Source organism: Sciurus vulgaris, assembly GCF_902686455.1.
Source record: "Sciurus vulgaris genome assembly, chromosome: 3".
NCBI lineage: Eukaryota > Metazoa > Chordata > Mammalia > Rodentia > Sciuridae > Sciurus > Sciurus vulgaris.
Genome location: NC_136463.1, coordinates 103,509,899 through 103,522,302, shown reverse-complemented (window position 1 = coordinate 103,522,302; position 12,404 = coordinate 103,509,899). Strand labels below are relative to the sequence as shown.

The 12,404-nt window shown below is 32.9% G+C and overlaps 1 protein-coding gene across 5 annotated transcripts in view; it reads right to left on the bottom strand.

The window, feature by feature from the left end:
• The window catches only part of MBD5 (methyl-CpG binding domain protein 5), a 463,202-nt gene that overhangs the window by 155,235 nt on the left and 295,563 nt on the right, over nt 1–12,404 (bottom strand). For all 5 annotated transcript variants that reach the window (XM_079132466.1, XM_079132465.1, XM_079132468.1 and 2 more), the window contains one exon: nt 4,491–4,611. The gene's annotated coding sequence lies outside the window, so the exon portion shown is untranslated. The remainder of the gene's footprint in view (nt 1–4,490; nt 4,612–12,404) is intronic.

Here is a 12,404-nt window from a genome sequence, read left to right as displayed (position 1 = left end):
CATTAAGTAAATATATTTTGTTTGCTAATTCCCTATGTTTTACTATTTATTATGTAAAGATGTCCTTAAAAGGAATGGGTACAGTTCCTATAACTTTAAGGCACAACATCTTCATTAGTGAAAGTTGCTATAACAACAAAATGAAAATGAGGTTTGAATAACTGAAAATACATAATTAACCATAAATTCAAGACTTCAGGGCCTTCAAAATATCTACACTAATCAGTTCATAATTTTACCAGATGAGGCTAGAAGAATATTTTAGTAAGAAACAATGTTATCAGAATTTTCTCAACTATAAATTTCCCATGAAATTCTAATAAAAATGAGAGATGAAATTTATTCTTTTAATAAAATCTTACCTTACTCTCTTGAATAGATGTTCAACACAATTGAGTTGAACACAATTTTCAATAGTGATTACTTTCGTGGGGTTACAATTTCTGTAAAAAATTCTTTCTGCAGGTAAATAAAAATATAGGTACAGAAAAAGTAAAAATAAAGTAACAGTAAATGAAAAATCTGTGGAGCCTTTTCATTTTGGTAAATATTTATTTTACCATTAAAAACTTGACTCCTGAGAGGACCCTTGGGATAAAGTGACAGACTCAGGTCTGATTCTCCCTGGTATTTCAATCAATACTCCACAATTTAAGGACCACCTTTTGAGGATAAATGACTAACTAGCAGGACTATTATCCTGTAGCGTTACTGGGGCCTATAATCTCAACTAATCATTACTCACAATCCCTTGGAAAAGCCTCAAGCTAAAATTGTGATTGCTATGTAGAACTAAACTTGTAAATTCATTTTGAACACACTTTCATTTGGTTTCACGACTTCATGTTTTGTTTAATTCATGTGTACCTTTAGATACCAATTGTAGTAATAATTAAAACCTAGGGCAGAAATCTGTTTTGAATGAAGTTTTTTTTTTTCAACTTATTTATAAAAAAGATATTCTAACAGCATAAACGGGTCAAGATTATATTGCATAATATGTGTATCCAGATATATAAGCATGTTAAAGAATGCATGAAAAACAGTGATAATTCTAAATAAATTTAGAATTTTGTCATACATTTATCATCAGTCAGTTTTTATTTCAAAATCCAAAATAATTTTGATATATTCAAAAGTGAATTTGGGGATGCACTGGTCCCTGCAAACCAGGAGATAGAGTCAAATCATGTCACAGATTAGATTTTTCACTTCTTCTTACATAGGAAATAATAGAATGGCAGTAAAAAATACTATTTATTGCCATCTTATCATGCTAAAACTTTCCATTCTTGCTTTATTTCTAGGATTGACCATTGCAATCCTCTTCCTTTTCTTCTGGTTACTGTGTCTGCTTCAGTTGAAGATGAAACACCATTTCTTACTGATTATCACATTCCCTTTTTCAAACCAAAATATTACTTCAAAACTGTTAGGATGGATATTATAAAAAAAGACAAAAGGTAAGTGCTGGTGATGGTATGTACATTGCTAGTGTGAATGTAAATAAGCACATCTGTGAGGAAAAACAGCATGGAAGTTCTACTGTTCAACTGGCAAACACAGTTAATGACAATGTTTTGTGTATTCAAAAATTGCTCAGAAAATAGATTCAAAATGCTTTTACCATAAAAAATTATGTGAAATGATGGGCATGGTAATTAGCTTGATTTGCTTATTTCATGATAAGCATATCAAAACATCCTGTTGTCCACAGAAAATATATACAATTTTTACTTGTCAACTATTTACCTACAAAGCTAGTGCAATCTTTCAAGGATAGTGACTAAAAGTGAGATACTTATGTGGACTGCCTGGGTTAGAGCCAGATTTGTTAACTGAATAAAGGGATAGTATTTCTAATCTCTAGTACATATTATGAAGATTAATATGACAAATGATTTGAAGTAATAGGTCATCTCACACATAGTAAGCACTAAGTACCTTTGTTATCATTGTCAACGGTAACTTTTTAGAACATTTTATTTCTCAAATGTCTTCAAAGAATATTAGAAAAAGTATTTGTGTGGTTTTGGAACAATCTGAGTTCAATTTCGATTTCTCTTAACTATAAAAACATACATGATTTTACATAGCTATGACTAAGATTCCAGACTTATTGTCCCTCTCTGCTTTTTATATGGAATACCAATTCTACTTCTGGTGGAGACTAACTTTATTTTTGTATCCTCTTTAAATTTAAGAACTATATTGATGATATTCTGTACTTTTTCTAGAATTATCAGTCATGGGGTATTTTCCTAATCTCCTATGACAAGCTACTACATTCATTATCAACCCCTAGAGAAAACTTTGAGAAGGTAATGTCTTCTGAACTGACACCTTAAAACTAACCCAGATATTAATCACTTACAAAAACATTTTATATTCTATCTGATTAAAGGATTTTAAAAAGCAACAACTGTTATGTTTCTAGAGAAGGCATGTTTCTTGAGTCCATGGTGGTATAGCAGTATAATTTACAATTTAGTACAGTCCCTTCTAACCTTAGAAAAATGAAATTTCACATAATGGTGTAAAGACAAGTTATAGCTTCTAATAAGACAACTTTAGTAAAAAAGGAAACTAAAGCCTTTTGTATAGGTTAAACTTTCTGCTTGTAATATATGAGAGATAACACATTATTTTGGTTATAAGTTATTTAGTGTAGTTGAATTCTTATAGAAATCATTTAAAAATAGTAAATTAAATTACATTAATATTAGTTAATGCTGATGTTTTATGTAATACTGTAAGTACGTCATAGTCTAAGTAGGTGATTTCAGTCAGATATGCCATGGTAGATATAAAATGTGGGTTAGGTAAAATTACATCTAGAGTCATTGTATATACTGAAATATTAACAAATGAAATGACATGTCTGGAATTTGACTTAAAATAAGACTGGAAGTATAAATAAAGTAAGATTATCCATGAGTTGTTAATTATTGATGCCAAATTGAGGTACAAGGAGTTCATTATTACCTTATGTGGAAAAAATAAAGAATATGAAATAAAAACCCATCAAAATAAACTATAAAATGAAAAATATTTAAAGGCATAATTGTAATACATGATTTATTGATTTAATATTTTAATATAATTCCTGATTCATATCAATAAAAGAAAATCAAAGACCCTAATGAAAATTGGGCATGGAGTAGAAATTGAGATAGTCATAAAAAGATTCAAAGTTCAAATACAAATAGAAGATGTCCATCTTACTTGTAATCACACAACTGAATATTAAAATGCCAAAACTTTTATCAGATTTATTTTGAAAACAAAAACAGCTAATACCAAATGTTTACAAACTGTTGAGAAAGTGGTACTCTCAGAAATCTCTCATTCTGTTGGCAGGAATGTAAATCGTAACAGCCTTTCATTTACTCTTTGGTGTAACAATTCAATTTTTATGAATATATCATAAACCATCATTTTCAAGTATTCAGTGGAATGTTGACAGATATTTGTTTGTATATGTAAGTCTAAATTTAATTTTAAATGTAAATTTATACAATGACATTTTAAAGAATATTTTCCCTTTAAAATTTTTCCCTTTGCTGTTTTTAAAAAATAGATTTTATTTTTCAGAATAGTTTCAGGTTCATGGTAAAACTATGAACCTGAAAGTACAAAAAGTGGAAAGTACAAAAATTTTCCACATACTACTTCCCCCAAACTGCCTCTCCCATTACCAACATCCTGAAAACATATGTTATTTTAAGAAAGGATTCTGTGGTCAAATGAGTTTGATTTCTAAGACCTTGGTCTACTACTGTACATTGATATACATATAAATAAGATAGTGAATAATAACATTCCCTTATGTTATATGACATGGAACCGTTTCATCACAGAGCATGCTTAGGAATTCTGCAACATTTATTTTTGGAAGTTGTCTTAAACCATCAGACAGATGAGTAAAAAATGTAGGTAAAAAAAGGTTCACTGAAATTTATGTTAACTACAGGGGAAATTTGGAAACACTCCAAATATTCAAAAATAGAAAAGTGGTTACCTGATTTATGTTATATCCTTAAACAGGAATATTATATAATCATTAAAAATGACATGCATGGCATTTATTGACATGAAAATGTCACAATAAATTTTAAGTGACAGAAGCAGGGTAGCCAAAGAGCATTTATATCCTATGGTTTCTAGTCATAATTATATAGATTCATGTTATACAGAATACAAATATCAATATACTGAGAAAAGCATACTAGAAAATATAAAGAGTATTATCTCAAGATGGTAGGATTACCATATTTTTCTGTATTATCTTCTTTTTTAACATTAAGCATGTAATAATTTTGTAAAAAATACTTCTTTAGAGATAACATGTTTAAGCATCTTAACCAGAGATATCTGGCATTTTTCAACTATAGGTACCAAAAACTTTTCATGTTTATTAAAAAATTAAGTCACAGATAAGAATACTATAATTGTATGAACAACCAATGGAGAAAAAACAAGAATCTTACCTTCTGGAGAGAAAGTGATGAAAACATAACAAGTGTTGTGAGATCCAGCAGCGTAATAGAGGCAGTAATCTCCAGATGCTTTATGCCTTTATGAGCGTCAATAAAGGAGTCCCTCTTCTCTCTGTAACACAAACAACATAGGTACACACATTTATTTAAAGATTTTCAAAATATTTTATACAACATTATAAACTAACATGTTGGTAATTTTTTCATTTGTAAACATCAGTAAGTTTCTAGCAAAGAACCAGAGAGAATTAGAATATTAGTATTTTTATCCTTCAGAGTACTAAGATTAACTGCTAGAGTAATTTTTGTTTTTCTGCCACTGTACTAGATCCTCTGTATCTCCTTTAATCCTCCTAATATCTTTGTCATTCAGTTCTTATTCGACAATATTTATGAGGTACTTACTTTATACCAAGCACTGTGAAAGATACCATAGATATGATGGTAATCACAATGATGACACAGGTGGTCATTAACATCCCTACTTAAAATGAGACCACTGGGCCCTCGGAATCAGATCCTAAACAGTCTAACTTCAAAGATACTCTCTCTATATTATAATCCATTTTAAAGAATTTACTTAGCTGCCAGTCTTATATCACCATAATCCACAACAAAGGAAAAAAACATTTAAAATTAAAATGGGTAAAATATCAAAGAAAGAATAATAATTGTCTGAACACAGTGGTGTGTGCCTATAATCTGACCAAGGCAGAAAGATCACAAGTTTGAGGCCAGCCTTGGCAACTTTGTGAGATCCTGTCTCAAAATAAAAAAAAAATAAAAAGGGCTAGAGACGTAGTTCAGAGGTAAGAGCACCCCTGGGTTCAATCTCTGTAACAACAACAACAATAACAACAAAAATACAGTATAAAATATATGTAAAACATTTTATATAGCCTTTATTATCTATAATGACCTAACTTAATCCTCATGCAATCCAATAATATTCCAATTTTTTTTTTTTTTTTTTTTTTTTAGCTAGGAACATTTAACTTAGAATGGTTGAGCTAGTAAGCTTAAATCTAGATCTACCTAATTCTAAGCCTTAAAATGTAACTTAAAGGAAAATAAGAAAAAATGTATTAAAATGAGAAAGCAATTGGTAATACTAATTTAAGCATTTTGATACATGTGTACATACAAACACAATGAGCTATGCACTTGCATGGCTGTGGTATTGTTATAGTCAAGCACCTACCACAGTATGGCAAAATAGTACCAGGCAAGAGAGGCCAGGGGGAGATGTGGGAGGCAAGTATTCTAGGAAGAAGAAGCTACATGAAAATCATCCTCAAGTAGATTGTATCTATACTGCCTGCCTGCTTCCAAGTTGCGTCTTAGAGCTTAACAGCGGGAAACATAACCATTTACTTGCTATATGTTCTTGGGAAAGTTACTTATTCTCTCTGTGTCTCAGTTTCCTAATCTGTAAATGGTGGGGTTGTTATTGTTATAAAGGTTAACATTCATAAAGCACTTACAGTACCAGACACAATACTAAATTGTATGTGTGAGTGTTTTAAATAAATGTCTGGATGAGGTTAATTATGTTGGAGTCCCTTTACAGAGCATATTACTGTCAGTCATATTTCACTTATTTATTTATTTATTTAATTTTTTACAGACTGCATTTTGATTCATTATACACAAATGGGTACATCATTTCGTTTCTATAGTTCTACACGATGTAGATTCATACCATTCGTGTAATCACACTTGTACATAGGGCAATGATGTCTGTCTCATTCCACTATCTTTCATACGTATCCTCCCTCCCATTTCCTTCTACATAATCTAAAGTTCCTCCATTCTTTTCTCATCTCCCACCCTCCTCACCCCCATTATATACCATTCTCCACTTATCAGAGAAAACATTCAGCCTTTGGTTTTTTGGGATTGGCTTATTTCACTTAGCATGATATTCTCCAATTCCATCCATTTATCTGCAAATGCCATAATGTTATTCTTCTTTATGGCTGAATAATATTCCATTGTGTATATAGACCACAGTTTCTTTATCCATTCATCTGTTGAAGCATATCTAGGTTGGTTCCACAATCTAGCTATTGTGAACTGAGCTGCTATAAAAATTGATGTGGCTGTGTCACTGAGGTGTGCTAATTTTAAGTCCTTTGGGTATAAACTGAGGAGTGAGATAACTGGGTCAAAAGGTGGGTCCATTAGAAGTTTTCCAAGGATTCTCCACACTGCTTTCCAGAGCGTCTGCACCAATTTGCAACTCCAAAGCAATGTAAAAGTGTGCCTTTAATAACATCTCCAGTAATCCTCACTTCAGTCCTATGAGGTAGACATTACTACTACCTGGCTCTCAGCTTCAAAAGTCAGAAATCTGATTTTATCAGCTTTCCAAACTTAAAAAATTCACAAGAAATTAATCAATTTAAAAAGGGTCACTATTTACTGGTATCAAGTGCACCTTAATACCAAACCACATACAAAATGCCTGATTAGTACAAAATTAAAACAAGTAAAATTGAAAATTCAACTTAGATCTTGCATTAAATCACAGTATTCTGCTTTCTACTGCTTTAGGAATTTCTTTTTACTCTCAATATAACGCTTGGAGAAGGTGCAGTATCATTAATGTAACAATAACCTGAATTTAGTAACAAAAAATTCAGAAAATTCTAAATTAAGGGACATGTTGCTAATGATTGGCTTGGTTTCATTAAAAATGTCAATGATATGACACAAAAAGACTGGGATTCGTGTTTTTAGATTAAAGGAGATTAAATTGATATTACAACTAAAAACAATGTATGGACCTTGATTGGATACTGACTGGGGCGGGGGAAGACCACTATAATTACTGGTAAACTGAGATATTTTAAATATGGACTTTAAGAATCTCTATCAGTAACATATTTAAAACCATATAGGTGGTTTATTCCTATACATAAATTTTTCATTCATGTATTTATAGTCATTGCTATTCACTAAATCTTTACTCAGTGTAATAAACTTGCAGATAAAAATTCTTTTTTCACTTTTAATTGGTTCCTATTAGTTATATATAGCATTAGTATTCAATTTGATATAATTGTTTTTTTAATTTATTTTTATTGTAAACAAATAGGATACATGTTGTTTCAGTTTGTACATGGAGTAACAGCATACCATTTGCATATTCATAAATTTACATAGAGTAATGATGTTTGATTCATTCCTTTATTTTTTTCCTTCCCCCCACCCCTCCCACCTCTCTGTTCCCTCTATACAGTCTCTCCTTCCTCCATTCTTGCCCCCCTCCCACCCCCCATTAAGTGTCATCACCCGCTTATCAGTGAGATCATTCCTCTTTTGGATTTTTGAGATTGGCTTATCTCACTTAACATGATATTCTCCAATTTCATCCATTTGCCTGCAAATGCCATAATTTTATTATTCTTTATAGCTGAGTAATATTCCATTGCATATATATACCACAGTTTCTTTATCCATTCATCAATTGAAGGACATCTAGGTTGGTTCCATAGTCTGGCTATTGTGAATTGAGCAGCTATGAACATTGATGTGGCTGTATCTCTGTAGTATGCTGATTTTAAGTCCTTTGAGTATAGGCCAAGGAGTGGGATAGCTGGGTCAAATGGTAGGTCCATTCCAAGTTTTCTAAGGAATCTCCACTCTGCTTTCCAGAGTGGCTGCACTAATTTGCAGTCCCACCAGCAATGTATGAGTGTACCTTTTTCCCCCCATCCTCGCCAACACCTATTGTTGTTTGTATTCTTGATAATCGCCATTCTAATTGGGGTGAGATGGAATCTTAGTGTAGTTTTCATTTGCATTTCTCTTATTACTAAAGATGGTGAACATTTTTTCATATATCTGTTGATTGCTTGTAGGTCTTCTTCTGTGAAGTATCTGTTCATTTCCTTAGCCCATTTGTTGATTGGGTTATTTGTATTCTTGGTGTAGAGTTTTTTGAGTTCTTTATAGATTCTGGAAATTAGTGCTCTATCTGAAGTATGAGTGGCAAAGATATTCTCCCACTCTGTAGGCTCTCTCTTCGCATTGCTGATAGTTTCCTTTGCTGAGAGAAAGCTATTTAGTTTGAATCTATCCCAGTTATTGATTCTTGCTTTTATTTCTTGGGCTATGGGAGTCCTGTTAAGGAAGTCTGATCCTAAGCCAACAAGGTGAAGATTTGGACCTACTTTTTCTTCTATAAGATGCAGGGTCTCTGGTCTGATTTGAAGGTCCTTGATCCATTGTGAGTTGAGTTTTGTGCAGGGTGAGAGATAGGGGTTTAGTTTCATTCTGTTGCATATGGATTTCCAGTTTTCCCAGCACCACTTGTTGAAGAGGCTATCTTTTCTCCATTGCATTGATATAATTGTAAAGCAAATAATATAATTTGCTCTACTTCAGTTCCCAGTAGTTCAGCTTAGTTTCCCCTCCTTCCATTCCATTTCCTCTACTCTACTGATCTGTCAATTACTTATAGTTTTTGTTTTTTTTTTAAGTAGTGTCTTGTGGATATACATGATGGTAAGATTCACTGCACTATATTTATATACGTACATAGGAAAGTTAGGTCAGATGCATTCCACTGATCTTCCCTTATCTTGTTCCTTCTCACTCTCCCTTAATCCCTTTCCTCTACTTCACTGATCTTGCCTCTGTTTTGATGGAATCCCTACCCCCACTGTCTGTTCTCTCTCTCTCTTCTTTAGTTTGAACAAACTTTTGCATATCAGAGAAAACATTTGATCTTTGACTTTCTGGGTCTGACTTATTTCACTTAGTTTGATAGTCTCTAGTTCCACCCATGTACCAGAAAATGACATAATTTCATTCTTATTTATGGTTGAGTAATACTTCATTGCGTGTACGTAGCACATTTTTTTATCCATTCATCTGTTGAAGGGCACCTAGGTTGGTTCTATAGTTGGCTATTATGAATTGTGCTGCTCCAATCACTGATGTGGCTGCATCCCTATAGTATGCTGATTTTAAATTTGTTGAATATATGCCACGGAGTAGGACAGCTGGACCACATGGTTGTTCCATTCCTAGTTTTCTGGGGAATTTCCAGATTGTCTTCCAGAGTGGTTGTAGTTATTTGCAGTCCCACCAAAAATGTATGGATATATCCTTTTCTTTACACTCTCACCAACACTTATTATTATTTGTATTCTTGATAACTGCCATTCTGACTAGCATGCGATGAATTCTCAATGTGGTTTTGATTTACATTTCCATAACTGCTAGAGATGTTGAACATTTTTTCATGTATTAGTTAGAAATTTGTAATTCTTATTTTGAGAAGTGTCTGTTTAGTTCTTTTGCCCATGTATTTGTTGGGCTATTTGGTTTTTTGAGTTCATCATAGATTTTGGATGTTAATGCTCTATTTGAGGAGTGGGTCGCAAAGATCTTCTCCCATTCTGCCAGCTCTCTCTTCATACTCTTCTTTCCTTTGCTGTGTGGAAACTTTTTAATTCAATGCTACCCCACTTATTGATTTTTGGTTTTATTTATTATGCTTTAGGAGTCTCATTAAGGAAGTTGGTTCCTGAGCTGACATATGGAGTGTTAGGCCTGCATTTTCTTCTACCAGTTGTAGAGTTTTGGTTCCAATTTCTAGGTTTTTGATCCACTCTGAATTTACAGGGTGAGCGATAGGGGTCTAGTTTCATTCTTCCACATAAGGATATCCAGTTTTCCCAGCACCATTTGATAAAAAGGCTCTTGTTTCTCTGGCACCTTCATCTAGTATCAGTTAACTATATTTATGTAGGTTTGTCTCCGGGTCTTTTATTCTATTCCATTGGTCTTAGTATCTGTTTTTGTGCCAGTACCAAGCTGTTTTTTTACTATAGCACTGTACTATAATTTGAAGTCAGGTATTATGAAGCCTCCATCATTGCTCTTTTTGCTCAGGATTACTTTGGCTATTCTGCTTCTCTCATTTTCCAAATGAATTTTAGTATCAATTTTTCTAGTTCTGTGACGTGGCCATTTTGACAATGTTAACTGTGCCTATCCAAGACATGGGAGGTCTATCCATCTTCTAAGGTCTTCTTCAATTTCTTTCTTAAGAGTTCTATAGTTTTTAATGCAGAGATCCTTTAAATCATTCATTAATTTCCAAGTAGTTTTTTTTTTTTTTTGAGGTTACTGTGAATGGGATAGTTTTCCTAATTTCATTTTTAGCAGATTCATTATTGGAATAGAGGAAGGCAATTGATTAATGTATTCTGACCTGTATCCTGCTACTTTACTAAATTTGTTTATCAGATCTAGATGTCTTCTGGTAAAGATTCTTGGTCTTCAAAATATAGGATCAGGTCATCAGCAAACAGATAATTTGACTTCTTCTTTTCCTATTTGCATCCCTTTAATTTCCTTCTCTTGCATAATTGCTCTAGCTAGTTTCAAGGACAATGTCAAATAGAAGTGTTGAAAATAGGTATCCTTATCTTGTTTCTGTTTTTAGAGGAACTACCTTCCATTTTTCTCTACTCAGTATGATGTTGGTCTTGGGTTTGTCATATATAGCCTTTACAATGTTGAGGTAAGCTCTATCTAGTCCAAATTTCTCTAGTGTTTTAAACATGAATTGGTGCTATATTTGTCAAAATATTTCTCTGCATCTATTGACATAACGGTGATTCTTGTCATTAACCCTACTTAAGTGGTGAATTACATTTATTTATTTCTGTATGTTTACCCAACTTGCATTCCTGGGAGGAAACCCACTTGATCATGGTACACTATATTCTGACTGTGTTTTTCTATGTGGTTTGCTAACATTTTATTAAGAATTTTTGCATCTATCTTCATCAAGGACATTGGCCTGAAGTTTTCTTTCCTTGATGTGTCTTTGTCTGATTTTGATATCAGAGTGATACTGGCTTCATAGAATGAATTTGGTAGTGTTACCTCCTTTCCTATTTAATGGAATAATTTGAGAAGGACAGGTGTTTTTCTTTACAGATCTGTTGAACTCAGCTCAGAATCTGTTCCCGTCATGGACTTTTCTTTTTTCTTTATCTTGGTACTGGGGATTGAAATAAGGGGCACTTGACCACCAAGCCACATCCCCAGCCCTATTTTGTATTTATTTAGAGGCAGGTTCTCACTGAGTTGCCGAGGGCTGGCTTTGAACTCTTGATCCTCCTGCCTCAGCTCCTGAGCTGCTGGGATTACAGGCATGCACCACAGCGTCCAACTGTCATGGGCTTTTCTTTGTCAGAAGAACTTTGATAACTGCTTCAATCTCATTACTTGATATTGATCTGCTTAAGTTTCCTATACCCTCATGGTTTAATTTGTGTGGATCTTGTATTTCTAGAAAGTTGTCATTATCTTCAAGGTTCTCTAGCTTATTGGAGTGTAGATTTTTTAAAATAGTTTCTAATGATCCTCTGGATTTCAGTAGTGTCTGTGGTGATATTTCCTTTTTCTTCTCTAATTGTATTAAAATGTGTCTTCTCTCTTTTTTGGTTAGTTTGGCTAACGGTTTATCAATCTTATTTATCTTCTCAAAAAACCTACTCTTTGTTTCACTGATCCTTTGAATTTTGTTTTAAATTCTCAATTTCATTTATTTCAGCTCTGATTTCAATACTTTCCTGTCTTCTACTGATTTTGGTGTTAGTTTGTTCTTCCTTTTCTAGGGTCTTGAGGTACAATGTTAGATTATGTATTTGGTATCATTCTGTTTTTTTAATGTATAAACTCAGTTCTATAAACGTTTATTTTAGAAATACCTCCGTACTTGTCCCAGAGGTTTTGCTAGTAACAGATCTAAAAATATAGAATTGGCTTGGTCAAAGGAGTGAAAGAAAGGGTAGTGAGGACCACGCCCTTTCAATCCAGGAAGTCAGCAAAATAGCTAAAGTAACATCTGTTATATTTTAGGACTCAGACCATCTG